The following is a 23,210-nucleotide window of genomic DNA, read 5'->3' as shown; positions in this document are numbered from 1 at the left end:
CTCCACAGCACTGGCCCCTTACGATGTTTCTAGGGGTAGTTGTCAGGTTCAGCAGCTACAAGGCAATTTGGATGCCCACATCATATATTAGAGTGCCTAAGTTTGAATCCTGGCTCCAGTCTCAATTTCAGCTTCCTGTTAATACACACCCTGGGAGGTAACAGGTGATGGCTTAAGTAGCTGGGTCCCTGTTACCCATGTGGGAGAGCTGGATTAAGGTCTGGCCCTGACTTAGGCCTGGCACAGCCTCAGCTATTGAGAATATTTAGGGAGTGAACCAATGAATACAATCAATCAATATCTACCTCTCTCTCTTTCTCTCTCTCTGCTTTTCAAATAAATAAATAAATTTTAGGGACTGGCACGGTGACATAGCGGGTAAAGCCATCTCCTGCTGTGCCAGCATCCCATATGGGTGCCGGTTTGAGACTCAGCCACTCCACTTCCAATTCAGCTCTCTGCTATGGCCTGGGAAAGCAATGGAAGATGGTCCAAGTCCTTGGGCCCCTGCATCCATGTGGGAGACCTGGAAGAAGGTCCTGGGTCCTGGCTTTGGATTGGCCCAGCTCCAGCCACTGCAGCCATCTGGGGAGTGAACCAGCAAATGGAAGACTTCTCTCTCTCTCTTTCCCTTTGCCTCCCTGTAACTCTGCCTTTCAAATAAATAAATAAGTAAATAAAAATAAATAAATAAAATTGTAGAACTTCTTAAAAAGTGTTTCTGTTTACTTTCATTTATTTGAAGGGCAGAGATGCAGGGCAGTATCTTCCATCTGCTAGCTTCTCCAAATGCCAGCAATAGTTGGGACTGGGCCAAGCTGAACCAAGGTTCCAGGAACTCAATCCTGGTCTCTGAGGGTGACAGGGACCCAAGTCTTAGAGCCATCACCTGCTACCTCCTAGGGTACATGTTAGCAAGAAGCTGGAATCATATGTGGGTCCAGGACTCAAACCAAGACACTCTGACATGGGATGTGGATATCCCATGTGGCATCTTAACTGCTGTGCCAAATCCCTGCCTGTGTTCCTGTTTTTATGATAATGGAATGAAACACATCAAAACTTCATCATGAAGAAGTTAGAGAAAACACCACTCCAGAGAAAACACCACTTGGCCTCTAACTTAGTTTTCCCAACTCTATCACTACTACTCTCCTTAACTTCAGATAAAGTATATCCATTTGGTTTTAGCTATTTATTTATTTTCTTTCTTTTCACACAAATTTATTGTCCTGGAATCCTTTCCCTGCTCATTCCTGCCTGTAGAAACCTCATCTAATTTATTAAATGACTAAATCCACTCTCTACTCAGTTAATAAAGATGAATCTCTACTTCTAACTCAGGCATTTATTGTCCCTGCCAGTCAACTGGTACTTAATCAAACGCTGCCTGTGAATTCTCACCTGTTGTGCTGAGCTTTATTTAACCTATCATCTGTCAATGCCATGATATCCCCCTTTCTACAGTTGTATTGGAAGCTAAGAGTTTATGTTTCGGAGTAAGGGAAAATAAGATTGAAAAGCAACTGGACAAGTTTCCCAGGTTACAAAGTTAAGGTTGTGTTTTATAAGACAGTGTTTCTTGCTTTACAAACCTTAATGTGCATATGCAGATATGGAGGACTGACTGTATCTTCCCAAAGATGGAAACTGAGACTCACAGAAGTTCAATGACCCACATTGGACTGGAAAGTAGGATAGGGAAGCCTTATGAGGAATGCCTAGGATTCTTCCCATTTTACTCTATGTTTAAGAAATAAATACACTTGACTGCTGAGTTGGAGACCATGGCAGAACATCTAAGGTGGAAATGCCCCATGAGTAGGGAGAAGTGTGGGAGAAGTTAAGGAGGACAGTCATTATTGGAGAGAGAGATTTGGGAATCAGCATCACAGTCCATGAAGGCAGACAGGGCTGACGAGTCCTCCAAGGAGAGGGCACAGGGAGTCAGCAGAGGCAGCAGAAGGTTTCTACAGATTTGAGGGAAAAGTCCACAGTTACGTGACAAGAAGAACCAGGTTTGGAGAAGGCAATAGCAGATGGGAGAATAATAAGGTCATAGCTGGGGAAGACAGTGGGTATCCTGAGCAGTCATTTTTAGTTGAAAGGAAAATATTTTCTTTTTCTTTTAAGATTTATTTATTTACTTGAGATTCAGAGTTACAGAGAGAGATCTCCCATCCACTGGTTCACTCCCGGAATGGCCGCAATGACTAGACCTGGGCCAGATAGAAGCCAGGTCTGGCCACATGGGTCTCCCGCGTGGGTGTAGGGGCCCAATGTCCTAGGCCATCCTCCACGGCCCTCCCAGGTGCCAATGTGCCTGGGAAAACAGCGGAAGATGGTCCAAGTCCTTGGGTCTCTGTACCCATGTGGGAGACACAGAGGAAGCTCCTGGCTTCGGCCTGGCCCAGCTCCAGTCATTGCAGCCATTTGGGGAGTGACCCAAGGATGGAAGATTTTCTCTCTCTCTTTCTCTCTCTCTCTCCCCCCTCCTTCCCTCCCTCCCTCTGTAACTCTGCCTTTCAAATAAATAAATCTTTTTTTTTTCAACAAACCTTTTATTTATTTGAAAGGCAGAGAGAAAGAGAAAAAGAAAGAAAAGAAACTTCTGCCTGCTGGTTCACTCCTCAAATGCTTGCAGCCAGGGTTGGGCTAGGTCAAAGTCAGGAGCCTAGAACTCAGTCCAGATGTCCCATATGGGTACCAGAGACCCAATGACTTGAGCTATCACCTGCTGTCTCCCATGGTGTGAAGTAGCAGGAAACTGGACTTGGAAGTTGAGTCGGGACTTAAACATGATATGATGATGATATGAGATGCTGACATCCCAAGCAGCGTCTTACTTGCTGTACCAAACACGTGTCCTACATGTGCAAGAAGCTTAATTGAGAAAGCAAGGTCCTGGAGTGGCTGAGGGGATACATCAGGAGTGCAGGCTGGGTGGGAGATGAGGCTTAGAGAGGGCTACTTTGTCTGAAGCCGGGCCTCTCTTTCCATCATGGAGCTGCATGGCTCATGAGGGCCTTCATTACCCCAAGGCACTGTACTAGAACATGAAGTTTGTATCTAAAGCTTAACGTAAGTATACACCTACCCCTTTCTCTTCTGTTTTTAAGAGTACAGTTCAGTGGCATTATATACATGCACACTGTGGTGCAAGCATCATCACTATCCATCTCCAGAACCTTTTCATCTTTCCAAACTGAAACTCTGCACTCGTAACACCAATTCCCCAGTCCCCTTATGCCCCCAGCCGTAGCAATTCCCGTTCTGCTTTCCATCTATGAATTTGACTACTCCAGATATCCATGATGTACATCAGTGTACATCAGTGTCCAGCTTACTAAACTTGACAGTGTCCTCGATGTTCAGCCATGTTGTAGCACGTGTCAAAATTTCCTCCATTTCTAAGGCTATGTAATAGTCCACTGTATGAATCAGACACATTTTGCTTATCTGTTTATCTGTGGAAGGACACTTGAGTTGTTTCCTTTTGGCTATTATAAATGATGCTGCTATGGACATGGGTGTACAAATATCCACTTGAGTCTTTGCTTTCAATTATTTCAGGTATATATGTTGTAGAGTTGCTTGATTATGGTAACTGTATGTTTAATTTTTTTGAGAAATTGCCATGCTGTTTTCTGTAGCTGCTGCACCACTTTACAGTCCCATCAGCAATGCACCAGAGTTCAAGTTCTGCTTCGTTGACAACTTCTGTTCTGTTTTCTTTTTGGTAATAGCCATCCTTCTGATTTTTTTTAAAGAGTTATTTATTTATTTGAAAGTCAGAGTTACACAGAGAGAGATGGAGAGGCAGAGAGAGAAAGACTGGTCTTCCATCCGCTGGTTCACTCCCCAATTGGGCACAATGACTGGAGCTGCACTGATCTGAAGCCAGGAGCCAGGAGCTTCCTCTGGGTCTCCCACACAGGTGCAGGGGCCCAAGCACTTGGGCCACCTTCCACTGCTTTCCTAGGCCATAGCAGAGAGCTGGACTGGAAGTGGAACAGCCGGGACTTGAACCGGCACCCATATGGGATGCCAGCACTGCAGGCAGTGGCTTTACCTGCTACACCACAGCACCGGTCCAGGTTGGTTACTTTTTTTTTTTTTTTTAATTTTAATTTTTTTCCACAGGCAGAGTGGATAGTGAGAGAGAGAGAGAGACAGAAAGAAAGGTCTTCCTTTGCTGTTGGTTCACCCTCCAATGGCTGCCACAGCCGGTGCATCGCGCTGATCCGAAGCCAGGAGCCAGGTGCTTCCCCCTGGTCTCCCATGAGGGTGCAGGGCCCAAGCACTTGGGCCATCCTCCACTGCATTCCTGGGCCACAGCAGAGAGCTGGACAGGAAGAGGGGCAACTGGGACAGAATCCGGCGCCCCGACCGGGACTAGAACCCGGGGTGCCGGCGCCGCAGGTGGAGGATTAGCCTAGTGAGCTGCGGCACCAGCTCAGGTTGGTTACTTTTAAAAATATGTTTTTCTTTTCAGAAACTGACAACATGACTATTTGTTTGAATGATTCTAATGGAATCAAAGAACGGAGCTGAGCAAATGAGTATTTCCCTAAAGGTGTTGGTATATATATATATATTATTCAAAATTCCTTCAAAGCTCCCTGTAGTCACAAAAACTGTTTTCATCAACATCTGAAATTTTGAAGAGACCCAAATGGCGGAAGTGGTGCAGCTCTCTGGACTCAGAGAAGAAGGGAACTCACGCCCTCTAGTGTCCTTTCCCTGCTAGTGTTAATGAATAAAGAAGCCAGTTGAAAGATGCGTATCTCAGATCTTCTCCTGGCCTTCCAGTGACAGTGTTACTGACAAATGTCAATCATGTGAAAGGAAAACGTGGAAATATGGAGTGAGAGAAACTGGGCTCCTCTGAAGAATCCCCTGTCCAGTGGGGGAATAATACACATGCATGGTTAAAAAATGGACTGGGCGAAATGGGCAGAGTACTACACGAATACACAAGGGTCAAGATTTCGAAGGCGACGTAAGTCAAGATTTATATCAAAATGTAAATCTGGCTGGCTGAGAAGGAGCCCTTGATGGCACTGGGGTTTCTTTTACTGCTTTAACTTGTCTGGACCTGGGAGTCCTGTGCAAATACAACACGAACCTACCTGCAGAGTTCCCCATTCTGGGAGAAGAGAAGCTTCCCGCGCACCTTCTCCTCTTCAAAGGGGGCCCTGGGAAAGAATCTGCTTGCCTTTCTTCTCTGTGTGGCCTTCCATAGCTGTTTTTCTCTTGAGTTTGATCTCCAGGCACTGCCCTCCTCCTAGACTGGCTGTGGATGCCCACACTGTCTCCATAGCTTCTCTTGGCCTTGATTTCCACAAAGATAATTATATAGGTCTTCTGGTTTGGGGTTTTTTGCAAATACAATCAGTATAAGCACAGTTACAGAAGATTAAGAAACTGACAATCCCAGTTCCAGGAAGCAGTCTCCAGCTGGCCTCAAAGAGCAAGGGGAGGTGCCGCCCCCTGTTCCTTGGTCGGCATTCTCCACACCACTGGCTGAACTCTTTCTAGGAAGTCTCTCTTCTCAGCACAATGCTGAATGAGGAGGAGTTCAAGGCAGGGCAGTGGATGTGAAGAACTGTCCAACCAGGTTGAAACTAGTGTTCGCTGGGAAGCTGCCAGTGGGAAGAGCAGATCCCAGGAGTCCCACACATCTGGATGGACATCTCAGCTCTGCTTCTTTGTCACCTGCAGCACATGACTTTAACCCTGGATTCTGCACTTTATAAAGTGAGGACACTGATATCTCTCTACCCTGGGGGGCCAGCATTGTGGTGCTGCAGGGTAAGCTGCTGCTTGCAATGCCAGCATTCTATATCGGAATATGAGTTTGCGTTACTGAGCTTCCAATCCAGCTCCCTGATAAGGCGCCTGGGAAATGTCCCAAGTACATGGGCTCCTGCCACCCATGTGGCAGATCCAAATGGTGTTCTTGGCTCCTAGCTTTGGCCTGGCCCAGCCCCTGCTGTTGCAGTTGTGGGTATCTGGGGAGTGAACCAGCAGATGGAAGATTCACTCTCTCTCTCTCTCTCTCTTGCTCTGCCTTTCAAATAAATAAATCTTTTTTTAAAACCCTCTCTATTTACCTCCTAAGACTGTTGTGAAGATTAAATACAGTAGAGTATGAGCAACTAGTTTAACAAATACCTGTCTCTTTCTCCCTCGTGCCCCAAACTTCCTCCTTCTCCTGAGGCTCCTCTAAATCTCAAAACTGCGCCTGAGGCCGGTGCCGCGGCTCAACAGGCTAATCCTCCACCTTGCGGCGCTGGCACACTGGGTTCTAGTCCCGGTTGGGGCGCCGGATTCTGTCCCGGTTGCCCCTCTTCCAGGCCAGCTCTCTGCTGTGGCCAGGGAGTGCAGTGGAGGATGGCCCAAGTCCTTGGGCCCTGCACCCCATGGGAGACCAGGATAAGTACCTGGCTCCTGCCATCGGATCAGCGTGGTGCACCGGCCGCAGCGCACCAGCCACAGCGGCCATTGGAGGGTGAACCAATGGCAAAGGAAGACCTTTCTCTCTGTCTCTCTCTCTCACTGTCCACTCTGTCAAAAAAAAAAAAAAAAAAAACAAAAACAACCTGCGCCTGAGACTTCTGAATCAGTCACACAACAACTGGGATTGCCTTTAAGCCAACAAGAGCTTTATGGGAAGCAGAAAAATAGCCACTTTGTGTTCTGGTATAGGGTGGTGTGGTGAAGCTATTTCCAAACCATCCTAATTACTTCCCAAGAGTTTTTCCAGTTGCCCAAGCCAGAAATCTGAGAGCCAATCTTGATTTCTCCTCTCTCCCCACCCATCTCTAAATTTCTGTTACAAATGAGCTATTTCTCCTGGAGATTTTCTACATCTTCTAGTTCTTGCTATCTTCTTCTACGGCTTTAGTTCAGGTCACCATTGTTTCTGCCCCAGAAAGCTACAGTAACTGCTCTTCAATATTATCTTTCTCTTTAATTATTCAGAAGCCAGAGTTCTTTCTAAATGCAAGTCTTAGCAAGTTACTCAACTACCTTCAAGGTAAAGTTCTAACTCCTCAGCACGACTCAGCTTCTGGTTTGGGCTCCTAGCTCTTTTCTCAGCTTCATCTCTCTCCAACTCTGCCACAACCCAGCTCCTCTAGGCTGCAGCTCTCCTGGACTAGTGAGTCCTGAGGACAACTCACCAGGGATGAGGGTCTACGTGGGTGAGATCTTTTAGTGTTAAAACCAGGACAGCCCTGGGCAAACCAGGACAGTTGGTCACCCTGGTTTTGCCTTGGGTCTCCATGTATCATTCCTCTCTGCAAAATGTTCCCCCTTGTGTGTACCTGTTTGCTACTAAATACATACTACTAAATACTACGCACCCCTGGGTTTCTGCCTGGCTATCACTTCTGCAATTCCTCCAACAGAGGAACTGTCTATTCCCTGAGCTCTAACAACACACACTTCTTGCAGCTAGCACTGTATTGTAATGGTTGCTCTGTCTCCCTCACAGCTGTGATAAGCTCATCGAAAGCATGACTTTCTTCCTTGTAAAAACACTGAATCTTCAAGTTCTTGTGTCCTTGGGTTCAACCAACCACACAACAAAAATACTCAGGAAGAGTTGCAGTGTTGGTGTGTGCCACGTAGCTAGGCCTGTGAAGGCTGTCCTGCTTGTCTCTGCACTGAACATGCACAGATGTCTTCATTAGTCTCTAAATAATACAGCATAACAACTGCTTATGGAGCATTTGCGTTGTATTAGGAATAAGTGATCCAGAGATGATGTAAAGTATATGTAGATTATGTGCAAATACTACAGCTGCTTGTATAAGGGACTTGACCATATGTGGATTTTGGTTTTCACAAGGATCCTGGAACAAATCTCCTGCAGATGCTGAGAGACAATTGTACACCTGGGACCTGGCATGGAGTCTAGTACACAGTACGTATTCTATAAAGATCTTCTGAATTTAAGAACAGGAGTGCCAGATTACAACTGTTGTCTAGTTCCTATCACAAGGGGGGATGCAACCACTTCATATCACAATGTTGTGACCTACAGACAGCTAAGAGTCACCGGGGAAAATCAATTCCAAATAGATTTTCGATTCCAAAACAGTCACAAAAATATTTACCATTCCAAATGTTCTTCTAAGAACTTTGCAGGGCCAGCACTGTGGCATACCTGGTAAAGCCACCACCTGCAGCGCTGGCATCCCATATGGGCGCTGGTTCAAGTCCTGGCTGCTCTACTTCCGATCCAGCTCTCTGCTATGGCCTGGGAAAGCAGTGGAAGACGGCCCAAGGCCTTAAGCCCCTGCACCCTTGTGGGAGACCCAGAAGAAGCTTCTGGCTCCTGACTTTGGATTGGCTCAACTTTGGCTGTTGCAGCCATTTGAGAAGTGAGCCAGCAGGTGGAAGGCTTCTTTCTCTCTCTGTCTCTATCTCTGTAACTCTGCCTTTCAATTAGCCAACCGGGAATGGCAGAAGTGACACTGTGAGGCATTCAAGGCTGCAGCACCAATGGGTGTTCAGGTTTGACCTGATCCTAAACCTGACACTAACACCTAACCCCTAACCATAACCCTGTCCCTGGTCTTGGCCATGGCCCTAACCCTAAACCTAATAACCCAAGCCCTAAACCCTAAACCTAATCCAAACCTTAATCTCTAACCCTAAACTAACATTAACTTTAACCCTAAATCCTAGCCCTAGCTGTAACCCTAACCCTAGCCCTATCCCCCTTAGTCCCTAATCCCTACCCTTAACCCTAATTCAACCCTAACCCTCATCCTAACCCTAACCCTGGCCCTAAGCCCTAACCCTCTATCCCTCTAACCTTGTAACCCTTTACCCCTGTAATCCCTACCTCTAATCCTGAACCTTTCCCACAGCCCTCACCCAAATCCCAAACCCTAAACTCTAAACCCTAACTTTCACCCTTAACCCCTAAACCCTAACTCTGACCCTAATCCTTATCTTGAGCCTCACACATAACCCCTTATTCCTTGTTCCTTGTGCCACTTACTATTAAAAATCAATCTGTTCACCATGAACTTTTGAAATTCAAATCCCTGAGTCCCTTGTGTGATAACTCTTCAACTCAATATCAGACCCGCCTCCAGGAATTACAACATCAATTGCATGACATCACATGGACAGATAAACATACAGGAAACTCTTATAACTAGAAGTCTAAAAACCATCAATAATAATACATTTAAAGCAGTAGTATATTAAAGCATTATATGCTATAACCAAGACATCTGTATCAGAAAATCAAAGGTGATTAACAAAACACACATCCATATGAGTCACCACATGCACAGCATCATGGGAAAACACCACCCGATCTCAACAGATGCAGAAACAGCTTGAACCAATCTACCGCCGTTTCATAACAAAAACACCTATTAACTAGGTAAAGAGGGGAATTTCCAGTACTCATCTTGTGGTTCAGAGGTTAGGCTGAGGCTTGTTAGGCCAACACCCAATACTGGTACACTACTTTGAGTCCCAAATTTTTCACCCTTCTAAACCAGCTTCCTAATAATGTTTCTGGAGGCAGTGGATGATGGATCAAGTATTTGGGCTCCTGTCACCCAAAGTGAGAGACCCAGATGAAGTTCCAGATTCCCGGCTTCTGCCTGGGCAAGTCCTGGCTGCTGCAGGCATTATGGGAGTAAATCAGGTTATGCAAGCACTCTCTCTCTCTCCTGTCACTTTGTCTTTCAAATAAATAATAAATCTTCAAAAGAAAAAAAAAAAGAGGGAGGGAATTTCCTCAACAGGATAGAGTATTTGGGCAAACCCCACACTCAATGATTCTCCCTGGAAGCTGCAGACCTGAGCTGAAGAGCAAGGCAGGGACGTCCACCTCACCTCTGTATTCAACATTGCACTGCACATTCTCTGTAGAACAATGAGGCAAGAGAAAGAACATATTAAGGAGTACGTAAAAATGGTAGTAGAGCTGGTAAACATGTTCAGTAACGTTACAAACACAGTATCAACAAATAACAATCCATTTTACACCAGAAATGCACTGTTAGGAAAAGCAATTTTAAAATTCCATTTTTTTAATAAAAAGATTTTTTAATGAATTTAGAGGCAGAGTAACAGGAGTGGGGGCAGACAGAAAGAGAGGTCATGCATCCCCTGGGTCACTCCCCAAGTGACCACAATGACCAGAGCTGGGCCAATCTGAAGCCAGGAGCTAGGAGCCTCCTCTGGGTCTCTCACATGGGTGCAGGGGCCCAAGCACTTGGGCCATCCCCTGCTGCCTTCCCAGGCCATTAACAGAGAGCTGGGTTGGAAGTCGAGCAGCTAGAACAGGAACCAGCTCCCATACAGGATACTGGCACTGCAGGCAGAGGCTTAACCTACTATGCCACAGTGCTGGCCCCCAAAATTCCATTTTAAATAATGTCAATGTTAATAATATACTTAGGAACAAATTTAGATTGGGAAAAGACTTACACAGTGAAAATTATAAAACATTAGTGTACAAAATTAAACAAAACCTAAGTGAATACAAAGACATCACATTCATGCAATAAAACACTTACAATTTTTTAAGACTACATTACTACAGAGCAAAGCAATTTGCAGATTCAATGTGATTCTGTTTTTTAAAGATTCGTTTTTATTTATTTGGAAGGCACAGTTACAGAGGGGGAGAGAGGGGGAGAGAGGGGGAGAGAAGGGAAGGGAGGGAGGGAGGAAGGGAGGGAGAGAGAGAGAGAAAGAGAGAGAGAGAGAGAGAAACTGATCTTATAGAGCAGCCAGGACTCAAACCGGCGCCCACATGGAATGGCAGTGTTGCAGGCAGTGGCTTTACCCACTACAGCACACCACTGACCCCTCAACATGATTCTTATCGCAGTCTCAAAGACAATGGGTCATACATTGAGAAAATTATCCTAAGATTCATATGGAATTTCAAGGGACACTACCTAAGTGGTCAAAGCAATCCTGAAAAAGGAAATGTAAATTCAGGAGATTCACACTTGCCAATTTCAAATCTTAAAACAATGGAAATTAAACAAAATATGATACTGACATTAACAGAAAGATTCATGGAACTGAGTTGAGAGCACAGAAATAAAACCATACAGCTATGGTGAACTGGTTTTTGACAAGGCAGTGCTGTTGGAATGAGGGAAAGCGTATCTTCACAGTGGACAACTGGCCTGCTGGTGAAAGCATCAGCTGGGGCAGACGTGTCCCATATTGCAGGGCCTGGGTTTGATGCTCACCTCCAGCTCCTGACTTCAGCTTCCTGATAATACAGACCCTGGGACGCAGGGGAAATGGAAAATGGGCTTGGGCCCCTGTCACCCAACACCTGCAGGCATTCGGGGAGTGAACCAGAAGATGGGAGCTAGTGACAGCGCTCTCTCTCTCTCTTTTTCTCTCTCTCTCTCTTTCTTTTTCTCTCTCTCTCTCAATTGAATATATAATTAAAAAATGAAATTTTAAAAAAATGATGTCTTCAACAAATGGTGGTGGGCAGCTGGCTATCCACATGCCCTCCCCTCACACAAAGTAAAATAACGAACCTAAAATAGGCCAAAAATCTAAATGTAAGAGGTAAAACTGCAAACTCGAAAAAAAAAATACACATAAATCTTCATGACTTATCTTTTATCACTTGTTTTTTAGATTTGACACAAAAAGTACAAACAACAGAAAATCAAAATAAATTGGATTTATCTCAAAACATCTGAAGACACTATTAAGAAAGCTGAAAGACTACATTGTTAGACTAGGAAAAAACCAACTGTTTTCTCCTACTATTGCCCCCACACTCACCACAGCACCTCTGTGACCAGATGTGCGGGAATTTTCCCACAACGAGCAATTCTCAGAGAGCAGCTAGAGTGCTACAGTTCAATCCAGTTATGACACCTTCTCCCTGGGGACAGCACAGGACAAGGGCTCAGTCCAAGGCTGCCCTACATCTGCTGACAATCCCAAGTTCACAGTTTACCAGTGATTGCTTTCTTTCTTCTTTCCTTTCCTTTTCTTTTTTTTTAGAGAGAGAGACAGAGAGAAAGGTCTTCCTTTTTCCCTTGGTTCACCCCACAAACAGCCGCTACAGCCAACGCGTTGTGGCCGGCACGCTGTGGCAATCCGAAGCCAGGAGCCAGGTGCTTCCTCCTGGTCTCCCATGTGGGTGCAGGGCCCAAACACTTGGGCCATCCTCCACTGCCTTCCCGGGCCACAGCAGAGAGCTGGACTGGAAGAGGAGCAACCAGGACAGAATCCGGCGCCCCGACGGGGACTAGAACCCGGTGTGCCAGCGCTGCAGGCAGAGGATTAGCCTAGTGAGCCGCGGCGCCGACCCTCAGTTTACCAGTGATTTCTGTCCAACTTTGCCACAAATAAGTTCCCACGACCCCCTCCACAGTTTCATCATCTGTTAGAGCAGCTCCCAGAACCCAGGCAGAATGCGCACTTACCATCACCGCTTTCCTAGTCTGTCTTAAAGGCTACAGCAGAACAACCAGAAGATGACAAGCACCAGGTGAGAGGGCGGGAGGGGCTTCGTGTTCTCTTGGCCTCCACAGGTAGCCTTCCTCCCACTACCTCATGTTCAGCAACACAGAAGCTCTCCGAACCTGGTCTTTTCAGATTCTTGTGGTAGTTTCTTTTTCTTTCTTTCTTTCTTTCTTTCTTTTTTTTTTTTTTTTTTTTTTTTTTTTTGACAGGCAGAGTGGACAGTGAGAGAGAGAGACAGAGAGAAAGGTCTTCCTTTGCCGTTGGTTCACCCCGCAATGGCCGCTGTGGCCGGCGCATTGCGCTGATCCGAAGCCAGGAGCCAGGTGCTTCTCCTGGTCTCCCATGCGGGTGCAGGGCCCAAGCACTTGGGCCATCCTCCACTGCACTCCTGGGCCACAGCAGAGAGCTGGCCTGGAAGAGGGGCAACCGGGACTAGAACCCGGTGTGCCGGCACCACAAGGCGGAGGATTAGCCTATTGAGCCCAGCGCCGGCCTCTTGTGGCAGTTTCATGAAGTAACAGCAATCGATCAAATCATTGGCCATGTATGATTAGTTCAATCCCCTCCACGAAGGTAGGACACGGGATCGGGCAGGACTGAAAGTTTCTCATCTGGCAACCAGCCAGCTGTCCAAGATCCTCCAGCTGTCAGTCAATAGTGCACAAAATACAAACACTTCCTACATCCCAAAGGCATAATAAGCGCGAAGTGCCAGAAAACTGAGGCAGAGCAGCCCAGATATGTACCTCTCGTAGTTTCACACCCCACAAAGTGGGAGAAAACGTGTGCACGATATATCTCTGCTAAGAGTATGCTATCCAGAATACAGCCTACGTCTTTTCTTAAAATGATGATGGAACAATTATTTACAAACAATATGGACTGAAAAGAAAGTATGGGGCCAGCGCTGTGGCGTAGTGGATAAAGCAACTGCCTGCAGTGCTGGCATCCCATATGGGTGCCGGTTCAAGTCCCGGCTGCTCCACTTCTGATCCAGCTCTCTGCTATGGCCTGGGAAAGCAGTGGAAGATGGCCCAAGTGCTTGGGCCCTTGCACCCAAGTTGGGGACCTGGAGGAGGCTCCTGGCTCCTGGCTTTGGATCGGCACAGCTCCAGTGGTTGTGGCCATCTGGGGAGTGAACCAGCGGATGGAAGACCTCTCTCTCTCTCTCTCTCTCTTTCTCTGTGCCTTTGCCTCTCTGTAACTCTGCCTTCAAATAAATAAATAAATATTTTAACAAAAGGAATGAATGTTGACACAAACTTTAAAACATGTACAAAACGTCACACAAATTACTCCATACAGGGGTTGGTGCTGTGGCGCAGCGGGTTAACACCCTGGCCTGAAGCACCAGCAGCCCATATGAGCGCCAGTTTGAGACCTGGCTGCTCCACTTCCGATTCAGCTCTCTGCTTTGGCCTGGGAAAACAGTAGAAGACAGCCCAAGCCCTTGGGTCCCTGCACCCATGTGGGAGACCTGGAAGAAGCTCCTGGCTCCTGGCTTCGGATCAGCGCATCTCCAGCCACTACATCCAGCCCTTGAGGCCAGTTGGGGAGTGAACCAGTGGATCAAAGACCTCTCTCTCTCTCTCTCTCTCTCTCTCTCTGTGTCTCTCTTCTCTCTGTGTAACTCTTTCAAATAAATAAATAAATCTTTAAAAAAATTACTCCATACACTGAATTTTGAAATGCAAACTATAAACATCCCAGAACTAAAATCAGAAGAAAATCTACATGACCCTGAATTTTGGTAATGAGTTTTACCACAGAACACTAAAATACAGTTCTCAAAAGAAAAAAAATATATATCATGGACTTTGTAAAATTAAATTTTCTGCTCTGTGACAGATTATGTGTAGAGAACAGAAAGACAAGCCACAGACAAACCACAGACTGGGAAAAAAACTTTACAAAACACATCTGACAAGGCATGTGTATTCAAAACACAAAAAGAATTCCTAAACAACAACAATGAACAACTCCACTAAAAATGGGCAAATATATGGACACCTGACCAAAGAAAATACTAAACTGTTAAATAATCAGAGAAAAAGATGGTCTACAGGCTATACCATTAGGGAACTGCAAAACAAAACAATGAGGAGATGGCACTGCACACCTCTTAGGACTGCTAACCTACACAACACTGAGGAGATGGTGCTGTGCACCTCTCAGGACTACTAACCTACACAACAACAAGCATGAAGCGGCCGTGGCTGGAGGGTGAGGAACAGCGGGAAGCCCACTCATTGCTGGCAGCGTGCAGAACGGCACAGCCACCGTGGAAAGACATTTTGGCAGGTTTTCCCAAAGTTGTATCACTTTACAGCCCAATATTTACATCCTGATATCCTCTAAAAAATGGCTTTAAAGATTATTTCCAAACAAAAATCGCCAGGTGAATTTGTTAAAACTTACAGTGGTAAGACTGCGCTTCAGTAGCAGAATGCACACCTGAGCTGGGGTAACCCATCCACGGGTACATCCACCAGCAGCCTGTGAAAAGAACGCAAGGTTATTTCTCTAGACACTGTCCCTGCAGCCCTCGAAGTGGGGGAAGCGTCCCACATCAGCCGGTTCTCCAAGTCTCTGGACACCAGGGGGCTGGCGTTTCAAAGGCACAGAAGCATGAGGCTTCCTCTGCCACTCACACCCACGGGGAGCACTGGGTCCCCAGCGTCCTGCCGCTCCTGTTGGACTTGGCGGCAGAGTGCAGGCTCACACGGGACCGTGACGGCTCACAGAACAAATCTGCTGACTTCTGGGGCACGAACGTCTCTGTCTCCCCAGAACTCGTAGTTGAAATCTAACCCTCCCCTCTGAGCAGTGCTATTAAGAGACTGTTTGAACGTGATCGGGCAGAGAGGGCTCCATCTGCATAAGACATCTCACACTACTGACACGCAAGCGGGGAAACCAGGCCAGGGCTGCAAGGGAAGTCCACACACTTCCTTCACAACCTCTGTGCAAATCTAAACCCAGTGTGAAGCAAAAACTTTATTATACAACACTGTTGCTTTGCCAGACATCTGCTTGTTTACTTATTTGTAACTTTAAAATAACAAAACTTAATAACTGATCCGTGGAGAAAAGCAATGGAAAGACCTCTGGACCATCTGGGCCCACAGTTCACTGTCTGCTGATCTTTCACTGACTGAGTTTATTTCACACAAAGCCCAGGGGCAAGAGGGAACGCAATTCACATTGTGGTTTAATATGAAAGCTAAATAGAGTTGCACATTTCATCTGATATGATTATAAGACACACATGAACTTACGCCCCATTAAAAACATGCTGGCAATTAAACTTTCTGAACAGCAAAACTGTATGCTTGCCATCAGCATGACATAAACCAAAAACTAACTTGGAAGTATTCAACTGCATTTTAAAAAATATTTAAAAACCCACCCTCAGGGTTCTGCGTTATGGCACAGCCCGAAGGTGGCACCCTGTACCACAGTGCCCGGGATCAAATCTTGGCTACTCCACGTTTCTGATCCTGCAGGAGTTTCCTCTGGTTTTCCCATGTGGCTGCAGAGGCCCAAGGACCTGGGCCATCTTCTACTGCTTTCCCAGGCCACAGCAGAGAGCTAGATTGGAAGTGGAGCAGCCGGGACTCGAACCGGTGGCGCCCATATAGGATGCCGGCACTGCCCGCAGCGGCTTTACCCGCGAAGCCACAGCGCCGGCCCCCAAGTAAGTTTTTTAAAAATAAAACCAACCTCAGACATCACTAACAGCCCGTCAGCGGGCGGTGTGTTGGGGGTGGGGTGGGGTCACCACGGACCCCCACGGAGCCACCCAGAACCGGGGCAGCCAGCGAGCCCCGCCAGGTGCACTGTCGACCAGGCTTCAGCCGGCAACAGCCCGCAGCTGGCCCCGCCGAGGAGCCGGAGCCAGGTTTCCCCGCCGGGCCGCGCGTCGTCCTTGGACTCAGATCAAGTTCATTTTGCGCAGACTTTTATTTACACTTCCAACAGAGCGGCGCGCGCGGACGCACGGCCGCCTCAGCACCCCACGCCGTACCGAGGATGAGCAGGCAACGGGGCGCACACCGGTCCCTTCCCGCCCCCGGCCCCGCGGCGGCCTCTCGGCGCTGCTCCCTCCCCTCCCCGGGCAGCCCGCGGGACAGCCTGCGGCCGGCGGGGAGACCAGGGGGCGGCGACGCGCGAGGAGCGCCTCAGCCTCCCGCCTCCGCTCCCCGTTCCCTACGCCGCCTTCCTCACCGCGGCTTCGCCTCTCCCCGCCTTCCCGGCCTCTCGCTCTGCCTCGCCTTCCCCTCGCCTCTTCCCTCATCTTTCCCTCAGCCCCAGCCCACCGGAGCCACGATGGCGTCTCCCCGGCTCGGTCCTGAGGAGAACGAAGCTCCGGTTCCCGCCGTGGGCTCAGTTCCCACGCTTCCCTAGGCAGAGGCATCTCCCCCGCCCCGGGGGCTAGTCCCGAGGACGACTAAGTTCTGGCCCGCGTAGTGCGAGAGGAAACAACCGCCCACGCAACGATGGCGCGTCCCTCCCGGGTCCGAGAGGGCGGGCTGGACGCCCCCTGGCGGCCGCGGGGCGCAGCGCCGGAGCGCCGAGCGCCGTCTGCGCAGTGGCCGGGCGCCCCCTTGCGGCAGTTCTGGTGATCCTGAAATTCACTGTTACTATTCCAAGCCCTGACTGGAGGGAGATTCAGAGAGAGATCTCACCCACTACCCCGTGCGTTGTTCGGAATGGATGGAAATAACATGAATTAAAGTACATGGCCAGCAAGTGCTCGGGCCCCGCACCCCAGGGGAGACCGGGAGAAGCACCTGGCTCCTGCCTTCGGATCAGCGCGGTGCGCCGACCGTGGCGGCCATTGGAGGGTGAACCAACGGCAAAAGGAAGACCTTCCTCTCTGTCTCTCCCTCTCACTGTCCACTCTGCCTGTCAGAAAAAAAAAAAAAGTACATGGCCAGTAGACAAAGTCATTTGATCAGTAATAATCTTTAAGAGGAATTGAAATTTGAAAACTAGAATATGAAAAATTTAAAAAGCAATACCGTTAACAATTGTTTTGCCTAAAACCAGAGTATAGATATGTATTTGGAAAACCTTGAAGCACTGTTGAAAGAAATCAAACGAAATATAAATCAAGGCAGATATATATTATTCAGGACTGGCAGACTCAATGTTATTAAGATGAAAATTCTCTCAAATTTGACATAGAAATTCAGTGAAACTCCAAATTCCTAGAAAACCATTTCAAATTCTAGAACAGATAACATTTTTTCCTGAAGAAGTCCAACCATGAAGAACTAGCACATCTGGATCCTTGGATCCCAACAGTTAACCTGGACCACCAGCAATTAAGGAAATGGTAGTGAGAAGACAGAGAGATGGATAAATGGAGATGAACTGACAGCCCCAAATAGGCCAAATTGCAGTCAACTGATGGTCAAAAGAGCAAAGGCAACTCAATGGAGAAAGGAATGTCTGTTCCACAATTAGTGATGGGACAGTTGGAAACCACATGGAAAAAAGTAAACACAGACACACACCTTATAACTTATACAAGAATTCATTCAAAATGGCCCATATACTTATATTCAAAATGTGAAACTATAAGAAATCTAGACTAAAATGGCTATGAACAGATGTTTCATGACAAGTTTCTAGATGCAAGTCCAAAAGCCAATTTAAAAGAAAATAAATGATAACACAGACCTTGTTAGAATAAAAAGTCTACTCTGTGGGGGCAGGTTCTATGGATCAGTGGGTTAAGTCACCAGTTGGGATGCCGGCATTCAACGTCAGAGTGCTTGGTTTGAGTCCTGCCTATTCTAAGCTTCCAATCCAGCTTCCTGCTAATGCATCTGAGAGGTGGTAAAAGACGGCCCAAATACTTGGGCCCCTGGCTGGAATTCCTGGTTCCTGGCTTCAGACTGGCTCAGCCCCAGCTGTTACAGGCATTTGGGGCGTGAAGAACAGAAAATTCCAAATATTTTAAAAAGTCTGATCTGTGAAGAATATTATAAAGGAAACTAAAGGACAAGCCACAGATGGAGAAATCACTGAAATAAAATACATGGCTTACCAAATAATTTTACCCAAAATATACTGAGGAACTAAAATTCAACTCGCAGAAAACAACGAAATTGCAAGTGAGTAATGATCTTCTCACCAGAGAAGATACGCAGGTGTCAAATAAACATGCAAAATAATGCTCAACATCACTTTGCAAGAGGAAAAAGAAAATTAACACAGGGAGGTAGCCTTGTATGATTTTTTTTTTTTTTTGACAGGCAGAGTGGACAGTGAGAGAGAGAGAGAGAGACAGAGAGAAAGGTCTTCTTTTACCATTGGTTCACCCTCCAATGGCCGCTGCAGCCGGCGCTCTGTGGCCGGCACACCGCGCTGATCCAGTGGCAGGAGCCAGATACCTCCTCCTGGTCTCCCATGGGGTGCAGGGCCCAAGGACTTGGGCCATCCTCCACTGCCTTCCCGGGCCACAGCAGAGAGCTGGACTGGAAGAGGAGCAACCAGGACAGAATCCAGCACCCCGACCGGGACTAGAACCCGTGTGCTGGCGCCACAGGCGGAGGATTAGCCTAGTGAGCCGCGGCGCCGGCCACCTTGTATGATTCTTAAAATGGATAAAATATTTTCTAAAATGCAACAATGGCTGTGAAGGATGCGGAACAACAGCAAGTGGGATGCGTACTAGCAGGCTACTCTGAATAACAGTCTGGCAGTTTTCCAAAGTTAGACACTGTCTCACCAGAGGATCCAATACTCATGACCCTAACATGTAGACAACAGGTTTGAAGAGTGACGTCCAACTAACAGCATGCGATCGTGTACAGCAGTGCTGCCAACAAGGCCAGGTACCTGAAGCTCTCAGTGGGTCCTCCAGTGCACACGTGATAAGACCTCAGTGTGTCCATGCAGGCATCTGAGAAATGAATGAGCAGAGGGAGTTCTCCGTGTCTGTCCCTCTGCCACTCAAAGAAACTTTAACACACATCCCACATCACCCATGCCTCCCTCCCAAAGCATACTGGGTAGTGGAGTTTGGCCTTGTTCAGAGTGGGTGGGAACGTTCCCTTTTAGAAAGCCCCTCTGCACAGAACTCAGCAGGAGCTCAACTCCCTAACCTATTACTGCCCGAGTGGAACGAACTGTTATACTCTGATCCCATGAACACTTCTCAGATTGCTTCCTCCACTAAGGGCACTGGCAGTCAAGCACGCATTGGGCTAGCAAGCCCTCTGTGCCTCTCAGCAGAACCCCGCAAGGAACACTGGGGCTCCTGTCCTCTCTTTAGGAAAAAGCTCTGTAACTCACAATGCTATACATCAGAGGAATCCCCACCTGCCGCTCCTGGGGAAATGGTCTGGCTCCTGAAGGGCGGCTCAGCCCACGTTGCCCCCTGAGAACTCAAGGAGCATCCTGGCTTTGCATCAGGCCACTGTGTGGGACACCAGGTGCTGAGATCCATCTGCCCACACAGCAGGACATGTCCTAGGTGTCTGATATGGATCCTGAACAGACTCTTCCCCTCGAGGCCCTGAGAGGTGTAGGTGTTGGGAGGGGACTGTATTAGATATCACACATTGGGTCACAGAGGCAACAGGGCAGGCTCATGGGGATGGAGCCAGGGAGCACAAGTGAGGGGAGAGGAAGCAGTGACGAAAGGAGGGGCCTGCAGAGACCCCTCGGGCTAAGTCAGCGGAGCAGCAGGGACAGCAGGGGCCAGCACTGCGGACAACATTGGGGGTCCCTAAACAAGGTCAACACACGCCCCCCCCCCCATGCAACGGACCCCTATGCATCCTCCATGAGACAGGAGGCAAGTGTGCAAGATGACATGTGCCCGGGAATATTCACAGCAGCCTCATCCGTAAGTGTCCCGAATGAGAAGAGCCAAGTGCCCATCCACAGGGGACCGGATAAGCACCTGTAGTTATCCGCGCCGTGCAGGATGGCTGAGCAATACAAAGGAATGAACTGTCAACGACAAGCGGGAAAGAAATGAGACCATCTCTACCATGAGCTGGAGGCTGGAGGGGTGAGGCCTGCCCCACTGCACCGGTGCTCCCGGTAAGTTGGGAAGACTGGAGTGGGGAGTGCGTGGTGGCAGCTGTTTCCTCTCATTTTAAGTCTCCTTGCAAACTTAATTTTCCTGCCGTGGACTTCTTTTCTTTCTCGGCAAAGTAAAATAAGAAATATTCTAGGATGTCGTGGAAAGAACTCCTGTTCCAGTTCACTGGTTCTGAGTCTAACCAGACGGCGCAGATTCTAGCAGGAAATCCTGGCCCGTCCCCAGGGTGACTCCCGGCCCCCACACCCACCACAGACCCTATAATCATGGCCTATCCGAAGCGCACCCATCTGCAGGGCTGCGATCGCCTAGGGTGGCAATGGACAGCAGCATCTGCAGGGCGCATCGCGAAATCCTGCCTATGACCATGGCCCAGCTCTCCAGTCTGGAAAGACGCTTTCTCAGAGGTGCCCAGGGCAAGGGGCATCAGCCAGGATTCAGGGGGAACCAGAGAGGACTCTGGCATGTGGCAGCTGGCAGTCAGAGGGCAGAGGTCAGGGCCAGGGCAGGTGGGAGAGGCTGGCAGAATCATGAGCAAGCCCCTCCTCGTACATCTCACCACGCTCAAAAGCCACGGTGGGCTGAAGCTACCCCTGGCCAGGGAAGAGGAGTCTGAAAGAACGTGTAGTGCCGTCTGGATTCAGCCACCGAGCGGACTCCATCTCCCAGAAGGCGCCGCGGGGCGTCCTGCCTTAGAGGACTCCATCTCCCAGAGGGCCAGGCGGGCGGCCTGAGCCCGGGGACTCCGTCTCCCAGAAGGCCCCGCGGGCAGCCTGAGCGGCGGCCACAACCAACCAGCGGTGACTAAGCCCCGCCCCCAGAGGGCCCCTCAATCCACCCCCAGCGGACACCATCGCCGAGGGCGCCCAGGCTGTGTGGTCTGATCACGCGCAGCAGGCGCGCGGCTTCTCCTTGAGTGGGTAGTGACCTAGAGGCCCCTGCGCCATCCCGGTGACTGGGGTCGCAGCACCGCGCGTGGGGTGGGGGTTGCCTGGAGAAGGACTCTTGCTGAGTGACAGAAGCGGTGGGAGGGGCTGCGTGGGCCTTGCAAGGTGGGTGTAGGGAGCGGCCGAGGAGCGCGGCTGCGGGCGGTGCACGAGCCGAGGCCGAGGGGCCACGCTGGCCCGTGTCCCGGGACCTTGCGGCAGGCCTGGGAGGACGACAGGTGGCTGGTGGGCTACAGAGAGGCTGGCGTCGCCCAGGGCTCAGGCGCCTGAGAGCCAGTTTTGCTCTCACGTCCTGCTTTGTGCCAAGGAAGGCACGCGATGAAGCAGGAAACGGTGAGGCTCGCAAGGCCCGTGTAGCCTCGGCGCCGTGGTACGTGTGTCAGCAACAGGGAGGAAATACGACGTGGCAGTGGGAAGGGAGTGGGGTAACCTGTGAAACTTAGAACAGGCACAGCTCCGTTTCTGGTTCTTCCCACAAGTCTTTCCTCTTCTATTGTGCCTAAAAGGATGCTTTATACCAGTGTTCGTGGATTCAAGCGGCACTTGTTGCGTTTATCCACTCACTCCGATTTGAAGCTGCACTAAAAAGCCGTTCGGGACGCCTGCATTCCACATCAGTGTGCCTAGGATTGAGTCCCGGCTCCACGTCTGCTTCCAGCTTTCTAGTACACACCTGGGAGGCAACAGGTGGACGGCCCACAGGGGATACGTGGATGGAGTTCCTGGCTCCTGGCTTTGGTCTAAGCAAACATCAGCTATTGTGGGCATTTAGGGAGTGAACCAGTGGGTAGAAGACCTCCCCGCCCCCAATCAGTCTGCCTTTTAAATAAATTGTTTAAAACACTTTTTTTTTTTTTTTTTTTGACAGGCAGAGTGGACAGTGAGAGAGAGAGACAGAGAGAAAGGTCTTCCTTTGCCGTTGGTTCACCCTCCAATGGCCGCCGCGGGTGGCGCACGGCGCTGATCCGATGGAGCCGCGGCGCCGGCCTTAAAACACTTTTAAAAGGCTATGTATTTAAAAAATAATAGGCCGGCACCGCGGCTCACTAGGCTAATCCTCCGCCTAGTGGCGCCGGCACACCGGGTTCTAGTCCTGGTCGGGGTGCCGGATTCTGTCCCGGTTGCCCCTCTTCCAGGCCAGCTCTCTGCTGTGGCCCGGGAGTGCAGTGGAGGATGGCCCAAGTGCTTGGGCCCTGCACCCCATGGGAGACCAGGAGAAGTACCTGGCTCCTGCCATCGGATCAGCGCGGTGCGCCGGCTGTGGCGGCCATTGGAGGGTGAACCAACGGCAAAGGAAGACCTTTCTCTCTCTCTCTCTCTCTCTCTCTCTCTCTCTCTCTGTCCACTCTGCCTGTCAAAAAAAAAAAAGTTAAAAATAATAACATCATGCCTTTTATATGTGTGGCTCTCAAATGTTTCTTGGATGACTGAATAAACACTACTTGGAATAAAATTGGTGCTGAGTTTTACAGTACACGCCATATGAGGGTACCTCCGAAAGTTCCCAGGCTGGGAGCATGGAGTTGAGACTAGTCGTTAAGATGCTGGTCACACACCTGGGTGTGACCTCGGACCCTGGCTCCTGAGTCTAGCTTCCGGCCAGTGCAGGTACTGGGAAGGCACGGAGCACTTGAGAGCCTGCCTTGTGTGGTGCATGCGTTCTTAGCAGGCTCCACTCATTTCACTCATTCCACTCATTTCAC

At 48.9% G+C, this 23,210-nt stretch overlaps 1 protein-coding gene and 1 long non-coding RNA gene across 2 annotated transcripts in view; one reads left to right on the top strand and one right to left on the bottom strand.

Annotated features, from left to right (window-relative positions):
* ZNF395 (zinc finger protein 395) overlaps positions 1-17,001 on the bottom strand; it is a 95,866-nt gene extending 78,865 nt beyond the window's left edge. Inside the window, exons 1-2 of the mRNA XM_051831753.3 lie at positions 16,815-17,001; positions 14,914-14,991 (exon numbers count right to left, since the gene is read on the bottom strand). The gene's annotated coding sequence lies outside the window, so the exon portion shown is untranslated. The remainder of the gene's footprint in view (positions 1-14,913; positions 14,992-16,814) is intronic.
* Positions 17,002-21,397: 4,396 nt separating this feature from the next.
* LOC149127752 (uncharacterized) lies at positions 21,398-22,351 on the top strand. The gene is made up of 2 exons (XR_016229589.1): positions 21,398-21,476; positions 22,014-22,351. It is a non-coding gene; the product is annotated as an uncharacterized LOC149127752 (long non-coding RNA).
* The last annotated feature ends 859 nt before the right edge of the window (positions 22,352-23,210 follow it).

The sequence above is a fragment of the Oryctolagus cuniculus genome, chromosome 2 (assembly GCF_051225735.1).
Source record: "Oryctolagus cuniculus isolate XC-2025 breed Fujian yellow rabbit chromosome 2, ASM5122573v1, whole genome shotgun sequence".
In the NCBI taxonomy this organism is placed as follows: domain Eukaryota; kingdom Metazoa; phylum Chordata; class Mammalia; order Lagomorpha; family Leporidae; genus Oryctolagus; species Oryctolagus cuniculus.
The sequence above is the reverse complement of the archived record's forward strand: the minus strand, read 5'-3'. Positions and strand labels throughout refer to the sequence as shown.